The 12,361-nt window shown below is 40.9% G+C and overlaps 1 long non-coding RNA gene across 1 annotated transcript in view; it reads right to left on the reverse strand.

Moving 5' to 3' along the window:
- Positions 1-12,361, reverse strand: part of LOC129442067 (uncharacterized) — a 71,963-nt gene that overhangs the window by 6,047 nt on the left and 53,555 nt on the right. Inside the window, exon 2 of the long non-coding RNA XR_008643760.2 lies at positions 6,112-6,190. This is a non-coding gene — a long non-coding RNA (uncharacterized lncRNA). The remainder of the gene's footprint in view (positions 1-6,111; positions 6,191-12,361) is intronic.

The raw sequence follows: 12,361 nt of genomic DNA on the forward strand, positions 1-12,361 counted from the left end.
CGTCCTTATGCAGAAAGGCACCCATCCATCCAAACGTCTACTCGTGTTAAAGGATCGAGCAACCCTGAGAGAATAATCAAGTCTTGGAGCGTGAGGTCAGGATCTCATTGGAGCTTAAACAGTACACTTGGGTGTTTTCCTATTTGGTTCAATTGCCCGGTCCAAACCAGAGTTCAATTACTCCCCCGCCAATCTCTGTTTGCATTATATTATTTGGTTTTTAACCCCAGTACACTTGTGTAATCAAGCTGCAGTCCTGTACCAATGTTGCTATGTAGCCGCTTTGAATGAGAAGGCGCTTTTTGCGTCATTTTTTTATTTAAACCTTTGGTTTTGTCATCACAAAATACATCCAGAAACCCACTTGCGCCTGTCTGCTGCAAAAATACTTCAATTGTACCAAAGAAAGCAGCTGTCCAATGAAGTTTGCAAAGGCTAGCAGAAATGATCAGCATCGACACTTACAGCAGGTCATTCCTGCTTGTCGTCAGTCTGAAGGTACATTCACATAAGCGACTTTGTCGCCGTGTGTCGCTCGTCTTTCAAAAGAGTTGTTTCTATATCTGGTTGTCATAAACAAATGAGTAACCAGTAACTGACGAGAGACGGATGACGTGAACTTCCCTGCTTCATTCTCATTGGTAGTCGCTCCCGAATGTCGCCCATCATCTGCACAAAGTTAAACATCTCTCAACTTTGTCGCGCGACCGGACACGCCCATCCAGCCATCAACGGTAACTGTCGCTCGTGTCGCCGGATGCCGCCAAGCTTCAATTGAAATCAATGAGATTGCGCCGCTCTGCTACTGCTAGTCACTTATAATGTGACTAGCAGCGACTAGCAGTAGCAGAGCGACACAATCTCATTGATTTCATTGGAAGCTTGGTGATTTCTAGAGCCACGAGTGACAGTGACATTGGCGACTGGACGGGGAGTGTGCAGTCGCGCGACAAAGTTGAGAAACGCTTAACTTTATGCAAATGAGTGACTTTCGGGTACGACTACCAATGACAACAAAGCAGTGAAGATCACGTCATCTCGTCAGTTACTGGAGTGGATGGTACTCATTTGTTTATGACAACCAGATTGAGAAATGCCTCTTTTGAAAGGGACAAGCGACACAAAGCGACAAAGTCGCTTATAATGTGAATGTACCTTAAATAAACACAAAAGCGCACATGCACTTCCACGATTTACTACAACTGCGCTTATAACATCAGTGAACCATATCAAAGTACCCAAGAACCATACCCCAGCCCCACCTTTTTAGGCTGGGTGCGGGTCACGTCATCCAAATAAACCGAAATTTGAATTTGTAGGGAAAAGAGTTCGCATCTAAAACAATTCTGCAAATAGTTAGTAAACAACTCTGGTGAAGAGATTAGGCCTTTTTAGCACTTTGTGTGTGTTTCATTCCAAGTAGCGTGTTGAGAGAAACGTCCGTAAACAACACGGAAGGTAAGCAAGTCATCTGTGTTTCTTTAAGCAGGAATGCGCGATAATTTGCATGCGATAGTCACTGCGCATCTCGTCAGTGAAGCCGGTTCCTTGATAAGTAGTAACGGCTTTGTGCAGTAAATGCGGCTCCATCTGAAAGCAGCTGATGGCGATTTACTACTTATCAAGGAATCAGCTTCACTGACGTGCTGCGCAATGACGATTGCATGCAAATTATCGCGCATCCCTACTTTTAAGTATGTAAGTCCACCTTTAAAGTGACTAAAATGGCAAAACTTCAACACGTTTAAAACCCTATTATCACCTCTATCCCGCAAACCAAAAAAAAAAAAACCCAGACATAAAGAAAACAGGCAGACATACAGTCAGGGGTAAAGTAACAGGAGGAGACAAAGTTCACTTGCAGTGGAGATCTATGGCATTTGCATTTTTCCTAGAAGGATTTTTCCTAGAATGCCTCTCTGTCATTGGACAAAATGTACTGAGAAATAGCAATCGACCACAGCGTCTGCTTAACAGAGTCAGGAGACAGCAGAGATGTGCTCCTACTGTAATTCATCCCGATCATCTGTTTATGTTCATTTTAGCCTTTCAGACATTACTCCACATTTGTTTGCTAATAGCAGCGCTGACCTGAAATGCTCCAGCACCGCAGAATATTTTACAGTCTATTACAGTGCAACCTGACCAGCTGTAGCGCAGACACACCACAGCTCAGGTTTCACACTAAACGTAGGCAGGAGAATTCCCTACTCCTGGAAGACTCCTGGAAAATCCCGCCTTTAGTTACATAAGACAATTCACATGGATTTAGCAGCTTAAAAACCTACATATGCAGTTCTGGATGACTGCATCTCCACGGCCCCCATATATCTTTATAACAAAACTAGAGCCTTCAAATACAAAATTTCAATCTGCCTAAATAAAAACTGTCATGATGTGCAAAAGATTGTCTTACATCATTAAAATTCACAACCTCACACACCTCTGCTATCGCTTCCATGACTGGATTTGTAGCTGTTCCCATAACAAAATTCATGATGGGAGAGCTAAATCTACTAAAATGAGGGAGGTGTGGGCTCTCTTCAGTTTCTTTCTAACAAAAGTCTTTCGGCACTGCTGACATGCACTTCAAAGTGTCTGTTGTTTAGTGGCTTTTAGCATTCTTTTTGAACGAAGTTAGACAAACAGGGTCATGGTGACTCTCAAGGAAAGATCTGGTCCTTCTCAGCATTCCAGATACTCAGGAATTTGAAACCCAGCGGTTTATCAAGGATTACATAACACCCTACATCTCACTAAAAAGAGAAAGTGTTGTTTCTAGGTAGCAGAAACAACAACATTTGGAGATCCATGTCCGTAGCAAGAGCAGATTTCCCACAGTGAGCAAAAAACAACAACAAAGGTCTGACCACATCCAAACCCCAACACCCAAACACAACCTTTTATCATAACATTGACTTCATCTCAGTTGTTCCTAATAAACACAGAGCAGAGAGGGAGAGAGAGAGACAGAGATTTAGACTAAAAGAGGAATTTGTGTTTAGTTTTAATTAAGTGTGCGTCATCATGCAAGAAAATATTCAAAATGAAGTGTTGGCCTAAAATAAATGATGTCTTTATTACGCCCACCATAAAATATACATTTTGGGTGAACAATTCTTTAATGTTCCTGTAAAAATTACTTGTTGCACATTTTTAAAGTTTACAACCCAAGAAGCATGAGTTCCAGGCGAATCTAGCCAAGCATGATGTCTCATCACGCCAGCACCCAGTCTGTGTGTCGGGTATAAACACCTTCCCAAACAGAGGCTCGCGCTGTGAAGCCAGACGAAAGTATGCTTCAGGTAACATACGGGCACGATGCTACATTGCGCATCGTGCGACACACACACACGCTCCGAACCGAGACAAGCAAACCGAACGGTTCTGATGTACCGTGGCACCCCTACTAGCGATGTGTGCTTATGTGAAAACTAAAACAAAATGTTGTGTTGCGTTTCATGAAGTTTATCGAGTTGGCTTGCGAGATTATTGGTTGGAGAGCTTCTGAAAAGGTCACGTGACTTTCGGTAAGGGAACATAGGTCACGTGATTTTCGGTAAAGGAACATAGGGACCATCAATGCTTACTGGATTTTGCGTTGCATTGTGGGAATTTTTAAGGAACAAAGTTCCACTGGACTGGAAGGATTTTGCGATTGACACAGCCCTTAAAATGTCAGAGTCCCTGATCAGTGCCCTGACTACTGAACAAGAGAGCTGACTGATGCTGTGTTTACACCAGCCACAGTAGAGGGGTCAAGCGCAAGTGATTTCAATGTTAAGTCAATGTGAAGAAGCGTTGACACGCGTCTGGAGGTCTCGCAGCGCAGGTGAGGCGTTTGGCACGGTAGACGCAATTCCGCCTCGTTTGCGCGAATTGAGCGTCTGGCGCGGTACACGCGAATGGTACTTTTTGTGCATTTTGCTTTTGAAGCGCATTCGCGGCTGATGCCCGAGTTGAAAAATGTTAACTTTGGCGGATTTTCGCGTCGCGTTAACCAATCAGGAGCCTGCTTGCTGCTGTGGTGGCAGCCCCTCCCTGAGTCACCCATTCAACATGAAGGAACGCTTGATATTGCCGTAAGCAGTCACCCGGAGCTATACGACACAAGTTCTTATTTCTATAGAGACAGGAATAAAAAGGACCTCGCTTGGAAGAGTGTCAGTGAGGACATTGGGCAACCTGGTAAGTTGTAAATACACATTTCACTTTTGAGTCACGTGACGTTTATCGACCCGCACCGTTTATTTTCCCCTATAGTAAGGTGACCAAATACAAACCGGTAACTCTCTCGATAAATGCACAATCAACATCAGCCATCTTGCAAACAGACAACCGCATAGCACTTGCCCCTCCCACAAGAAGCGGATTTTGCCTCTGACGGGTGTCAAATACTTGGCTTTTCCGCGCGTCTACTTCACTATAGACGCGTGAATGCATTCAAACTGTTCAAATGGCAAACAATGCGCGGTAGACGCAATTTTGACACCTCAAACGCGGTTGGTGTAAACGCAGCATTAGACACAGCCATCATCTCTGCATTACTCTGTTTACAAGTAAAGAATTGCTATAAATGTAAAAGTAAGTTGAAATAACTTTAAAAATGTATAGCAACTCTTCATCCTCAATATCAAATAATTTACAATTAAAGTGTAGGAATTTTTTTACAGAGTGTACTAACTTTAACTTTGGCAACAAGGATTGTGAAACAATAAGTTTCACTTCTCCATCTTCTTTAAAACTGGTTGCATGATTCATTTTAAAGGCTGAATCTTCAAGTTTATGTTTAGTCTCAAGCTCTTTCAGCCCAATAGGCATGAAGTCTAACAATACGTTTTCTCCCATCCACCTTGTACTGTTGATTCTGTGTTTAATCTTAAAATGGAATTTGACCTTGTCTTCAGTCCTTGGCTTGCATTGAGAACAGGTCCACTAAGCTGAATCTGACCTTCCCTGTCATTTGTGCAGCAGATGCACCCCAACAATTAGCAGTTTTGGCCTTTACTGTCACATTAGTACTTGTGTACAAAGCACGTGAGGATCTGTTTTGTTCAAGTCGCCACAAATCAGCTCTCAAAAACAAAACATTACTCTAAAAAAGGTATTTGTTAACGTCCGCCCGTTATTTCCCAACAGATTCCTGCATGAGGCGAGTGATAACGCTAGTGTTTGGTTTTGTCTGCGCAGGAGGAGCACTGAGATTGGCTTCTCAGGAAAGAGCCGTGGCTCAGTCAGGCTGAGATTACTACAGACCTGCCAGCTCTATCAGAAAGACAAGTATTTGCTGTTGGTGAGATAACTTCACACCGAACACTTCTGCATCACCTATCTCTGTCAACTCATTACTGTTCATATCTGGGTGGGGAGAACTTCCTGCTTTTATCTGTCAACGGAGCACAGACCATCCATCGCTCTGTTCTGCGTCTTAAAGAGACACACTTATTGTAAGACACAGAGGATAATAAATGCCCTATTTACTTTAAGTAACACTTTATGGTTCTTATAGTGGAATTGCGTTTGAAACAAAAATCTGATTTTTGCATTAAATTAAAATTTTAGACTCAAATCTATTAATTAGTTTGTAATCTGCATAAGCACAGTATAACTTCCGACATTTCATCTGACCCTTAGACGGGGTGCTGTGAGACATCACAATCTTTCCATAATGACAGGTGCTCCCCCATGTTAAGCTAACGCTCAAGTCATTCCTATACTTACCTTACCAGATACACTTAATATTGACTAGACCGTTTAAACAAATGATATGAAAAAAAGTACATTTTTAGATCAAAGATGAGACTTAATGTGTGTCAATGTATCTGAGGGTTTAATTCCTTGTAAACAGAATGTGACAGCAGGGTGGTAATTCTCAGAATTACTCACATGCACAGGAAGCACGGGGTATTTTTGTGAGAGCTGGGCCCCATCGAGTGCCCCATTCATGTGTGGTGCCTTACACTTTCACTCTTAGTTTCTTCACTCTACGCTGAGATACCTGAGGTTTCTTGTAATCGAACACCCAATAGAGAAAAACTATAGAAGAGGTGTGAATGTTTCTTCCAGGGTGATAGGAACGTTGTGAATGTGTCACTGCAAAAAGCCATTTACCTCAGACTCAAACAACAAGCCCCCAGATGCTGAAGATGTCTCTTATTTGTGAAGCTGCTTACATCCTGAGCATTTAAACCTATAAAGATAAAAAAAGAACATTTAGTCAGGTGTTTGTTTAGAGAGACCAAAAATGGTATCTCTGCAGCATTATTATTCAAGCTTTTCATGCAGGAAGAAAATAGCTTTGAACTCATTAACCTGGCAGGGCTGCGGATGTAACACACTGATCTCACACAGGAAAAGAAACCTCTTAACAAATAGGCTAGTTTGGTTTCAGACTGTCATTTAAAGCCTAAGTTTCGTTTTTTAAGGACCTTTGTGACACCCACCAAGTGTCTACATTATTATATCCTCTAGGTTATTGGTCAATACCACACAATACTACCGTTCTCTTCATCTGGAGATGAATCAATTTAAATGATTCAAAAGAAGTCACTAAACTCTTTTATTTCCTCAACTATGCTATTTTTTAAAGGGACACTCCACTTTAAAAAAAATTACTCATTTTCCAGCTCCCCTAAGGTTAATTAATACATTTTTACATTTTGGAATCCATTCAGCCGATCTCCGGGTCTGGCGCTACCACTTTTAGCATAACTTAGCATTATCCATTGAATCTGATTAGACCATTAGCATCACACTAAAAAAAAGAGTTGAAAGTTACTAAGGGGACTATTTTCGGTTGCTGTGTAAAATTATTGGACCTCCTGCAGCCATATTACGGCAGCAAGGTCCTTGATTATTAAGCCAGAATGAGAGTATGGTTCCTAGCCATATCCGCCCAGAAAATCACAACCTTTAATTTTCTGTCGGTCTTAGTACACAATATAACTACACAAGAGTCAAGTTTTAAATAGGAAAAATATCCAAACTCTCTGGTCTAATCACATTCAATGGACCATGCCAAGCCATACGAAAAGTGACAGCGCCAGACCCGGAGATCTGCTGAATGGATTCCAACAATGTAAAAGTCCGATGTTCAACACCAGGGGAGCTGGAAAACCAGAATATATTTTCAAAAAAAGTGGAGCGTCCCTTTAAAGTCTACTTTATATTTAGGTTTGTTACAAGGCTCATTGGAATGATTGATTCTGATTGGCCAGTTGTGACATTTGCAGGTTTGTTATTTCAGATAACAACTACTCAAAACTAATAACACTATAGTAACCCGGATGGTGCAAATCATTTAGACAGGTACTGTTATATAACACAAAAATTTTATATAAATATGTTTTTTAATAACATGCAGGGCTTAACATAAAGGACTGCCCGGTGGCCTGTGTGAGAGATGCTCGGGGCCAGTAAACAGTGTTGTCACTTGCCCAATCGGGCCAGTGCTTCACCCCCAGTCACTAAAATATATTTTCTGCCTGTGGCCGTTTGTCTGCATGTATTGTTATACAATGAACGTTAACTTCACAGCAATGTCATGAGGTTTGTCCTACCTTATTGGTTGTTGCGGACGCTATTGCGTGTGTTGTGTTACATAAAATGATAGAGAAAAAAGACGTCACGACGACAGCGCCCTCAAATTATAAGGCCAAACAAAAAACTTTTTTCTGGAAAGCGACATTTACTGGGGTAAAATATTTTGCAGTTTGCCATCAGTTTCAAGGTAAAGCAGACTGGTTGGGAACAAGCAACTAACGTAAACAAAACATAGCGTGCATGGTGTCTAAAAGGGTTGGCGATAACCTAGTGCACTGAACTTAATGGCAAGACGTATGAATGAAGACAATTTTAAGCACATATCAACACAGCATAGTAATAACATTGTTTTATTAATATTGGTTCATTAACTTCTGTAATTATAGGGCACTGTCATCTTAACGTCTTTTGCTCTACCAGTTGACGCAACAGTTGAATCATGATATACTTGCAACTTTTGATCCTGATAAGAGTATTGTAAAATTACAGAATTACAGGTTACATTTAAAATTGCAGATTGTCTTAACAAATAATGAATAAAATACATTTGTATACAATTATATTTTACTTTTAAAATATTATTTTAAATATGTGACACTGAAATCTTTTTTTGGTGGGGCCAGTGAAAATTTTGGCAGGGCAAGCAAAAACCTAAACCACTGGCCCAGTATTTAAAATTATTTGTGTTGAGCCCTGATTATATTTACAAATGATTAAACCAAAAATGTGTTTAATCTTAAAACCGAAAGTAAATGGGTTTTCTACTTGCGGGGATGACGCATTTGAGGCAAATAGCGTGGGAATTATGCGAACGCACACTATTTGACTCAAACGCGTCATCTCTGCAAGTTAAACGATATCAAGTCAAGCGGAAAATTTTCATGAAACAAAGTTAAAGCCGGTGTTATCTAGAGCGAGGAATGAGATTCGAATATATATGGTGTACTGTGTTTACAGCGTAAAGCGATGTTGCACTTTAAATTCTAAATAAAAGCTACTGTTTTTATTATTTCCCATCTTAAACTAATTACACATGTTGGCTGTTTATAGGCCATGAACCATAGCAGAAAACATAGATGTGTGACTCAGAATCTGTGTTATTCATAACATATCCAGAGAAGTTCTCCAATCTGTGCAGTCTACATAACAAGGACAGGATGTGTAATATGACTGATGCACTACTAGCATATATCAAACCTTGTGATTTTAAGCTGAAGATATCAGATCCCTATCATAACATGCGTTAAGGACTTGTACGCGAGTGGTTTTATGATGCTATTTCAGGCTTGCATGATCTATGTAATGAGGTCAATGCATCATCAAATGAAAATTGAAATCTCAGCAGGTTGTTTCACAGCTAGACGTGATAAGAGAGGAGACGAAAAAGTGGCAGTCTAAAAAAAGCCGGACACTGCGTGTGGTTTAAACTATTTGCATCTAAACCATAAAGGTGAAACATCTACATCTCACCTTTATCATACATTATTGTCTCTGCATAGTTAACTTGATGGCAAAGGCATTTGTAAGATGACTCCAAGAAGAGAACTGAACTGTCAGGCACTTGAATTTATTTTTTCATTACCATTTAGCACTAATGGTGCAGACATTAAACACTTCAGTTTTAACAGATTATTTACTACAACACTAATCATAGGCATGCATGGGCACAATTTCACATACTGTATACAAAGAAAACACACCGGTAGCAGACTACGCACTGGTGGAGCAGTCAAAAACAAACATTGAGTCCTGTGAGAACAAGCAGTTGGAGCCAGGGCAGACTACTTGCAACCTTCTGGCAACCAAACACACACAGCCAACCACGCCTGGCTCTGCCAACAACAAAACCCTGCCAAAGAGGTCTCGCTAATGCCAGCACCGAAGCAGCGTAGCCAGAAAGATCACGGGCAAGTACAGGACGCCCACACCAGGCTTACATCAAAGAGTGAGAAGAGGAGCAGATGAGTCAGTAACAAAGAGGTGATTTTCAACCATCGGTCTCTCACTGGACTTTTTCTTGTGGGAGGAGATGAGAATTGCTCCGCCCCCTCTGGATTTCCCAGTGCTAAATGTAAACATCTTCACATAACGTGACGTCTAAAGAAACCGTAAACTAAATGTGTACATTTTCCTGCATATGGGGGTTATGGGTTTTTTCTAGTGTGTTGCTATAGGGTGTACCAAGGAACACGCATACTGATTAAATGTATATACCGCAAGTCACTTTCGATAAATGCGTAAATGTAAATGTAAATGTATTAGCTGTAATAAGTGGATGCTTAGTCAGAAGCATGTCGAAAGTACAAGTACAGGACAAACATTATCCCATCTCCTGGAAAAATAATAGCATCTATTCTTTTCATGTCATAAAGTTTGAAATATGAATCATATGCTCGCTTTAGCAGGCACAACTAATCTTAAGGATACTGTTATTATATTTACAAAAACAGCATCACTTAACTCTCTGTAAACCTAACTGCAACCGCAATGAAAAAAGAAAAACACTGCCGCCATAAAGTTTTATTAGTGACAATAAAATGAAATCTGCAGAGCAGCCATTAACTGCTCGGGGTTTCTTAATAAAAGAACTGGAGCTAAGAAGTGCTGTGGGTTTTAAAAGAGCAACGGGGAAACACATTTTGGTCGGAACAGAGGACTTTATTATCGAGGTTCAGCCGCATCTGATCAAAATGTTCCTTTCACACAAACATGAAAAACCTTCATACGTTATACTGGTTGATCTTTTCAAAACGACAGGACTTAGTTGATTTGTATGCACATTTGTTTTTTTTTCCATAAAAACAACTGTAATCCCTTAACGCATCTCTGTTTGGCTTGCACAAGGTACTGTTATCATTTATGAGAATATAGGGAGCAAAACTAAAACCTGACTGTTAATGGAGTCGCACACCAGGCGAGAAGCACCGCATCATGCCATGTATCTAAAAGTCAAACACATTATTTTCTATGAATGTACACCAAGCGTGCAGCACAAGTGAAGCCAAAACGTCTCGATCGCCCCCCAGTGACTGGTCCCAGTATAGGTCATAAACCCCGCCTATCCATGTTATTCAATGGGACTTGATACCAACTGAAGAATTTAATTACACTTCAATTATCTTTTTTCCGAAGCTGGTTTCTGTCATTTACTGTAGTTTTTATCACGCTGATGTAAATTCAAGTGTTTGTTTTTGAAATAAGTTTGTTTTTAGTTAGTTATTTAATGCTACAAAAAGGGTCGTGTCACGTCATTGATTGACAGCTGTGATATGCGCATTCTGAGAGAGCGAGGGCGGGGCCTTGCTTTCGCGGCTTTACTTCCTGCTCACTACTGCCTACTGCGCAGACTCAAGAACCAAGATGTCAGCGCCATATCGGAACACTGACGGCTTTACTTTTAACCAATGGAAGAGAGCGAACGGGCGTCGTCCATCTTTTTTTACAGGCTATGATGTACACACACTGACGGCACCTGACAGCAGCTGTCCACTGTAACTCTGAACGCTGCTCAAATTCCTGTGGCGCCACAGAGGACCACTCACATAGTTTAACATTAAATAACATCATATATGTTCCAAATCCTTAACGATTAACGTAGGCTGCTAATGCATATTTTGCATCTTTAAGTAGACTCTGTCTGACTAAGCTTACGCTATTTAATGTGCACATCCGGTGTGCGTTAGGGTTGTGACGATAGACAGTAGTATTGTGTATTGACGTTCGTCTGACATATTTAATGACAATACTTGGCGATAGTTATTATTATTATCATCATCATCATCATAGTTTCAAATTAAGATGCGGATTGCTTGGTTTTCCACGCATGAGAGGGTTTGTGGGCTTTACTTTGCGCAAGAGAGATTGTTATGCATGCAAATTCCTTCTCCCACGCACGTGGACTCAATGCGCACGTCTTGGACTCTTGCTCGACCTGAATGCGCATGGCATGGACTCCTAGCACCTGAGCTTGTAATTCGTGCGGCTCTGACATGTCCTTGCACTAGAGAGGTCGCCAGGCACGAATAGGGCTAAAACCAGCAAGTTTGTTGTTCCCACTCCCTGGCACACAGGAAATTTTAGAGTTGCCGGACTTAATAACGCGGATGGACTAATGACATCAGTTTTTAGAAGGTTGCGGTTATGACAGTGTTGCTCTTGCTTCTTTTTTGTCCACCAATCAAGTGACTTGTCATAAATAAGTAAAAAATAAACAACTAAATAAATGAGTAAACTACCAGTGTTGCCAACTATTTTTGATTGAAAGTAGCTAAAGCTTCCTTGGAAAGTCGCTAAATGTTGCTAGATTAAGTCATTGCGTCATTAGCATAACAGTGACGTCATCACGTCGCATTTGCATTCTTACTATTTCACGTTTCTCTTTCTCTCTGAACTATCAAAAATGACACATGAATGCTTAAAAATGTTTTCTCGTTTGTTTATCTGCTCATGTTCTCATAAAACGAAATGAGTGTTTATTCATGTTTATATGGCCAAACAGTCCAGTTTCAAAACATACGCTGATAAATGATGGGAAACGTTGTTTTGTAGGTACATAGCTCATTAACGGGTCAGCTCCGTACAGTTTGTCTGTTCTGAATGTGCTGCTGGTCAGCTCACTCAAATACATTTATTTGTGTACAGTGATTCCTTTTATTCCAAGACCAATTTACATTTACATCCCGCCATAAATGTAAGCCATCGCCGGATCAGCCAGCTCCGGCTTCCCGCATGCACGATTATGCCGTCTGGACGCGGATAGATTAACCACTTCTCCTGCCCTGACTGCAGCTGGATGAGACTCTGCTCTGCTGCGCGAGGA

Source organism: Misgurnus anguillicaudatus, chromosome 2 (genome assembly GCF_027580225.2).
Source record: "Misgurnus anguillicaudatus chromosome 2, ASM2758022v2, whole genome shotgun sequence".
In the NCBI taxonomy this organism is placed as follows: domain Eukaryota; kingdom Metazoa; phylum Chordata; class Actinopteri; order Cypriniformes; family Cobitidae; genus Misgurnus; species Misgurnus anguillicaudatus.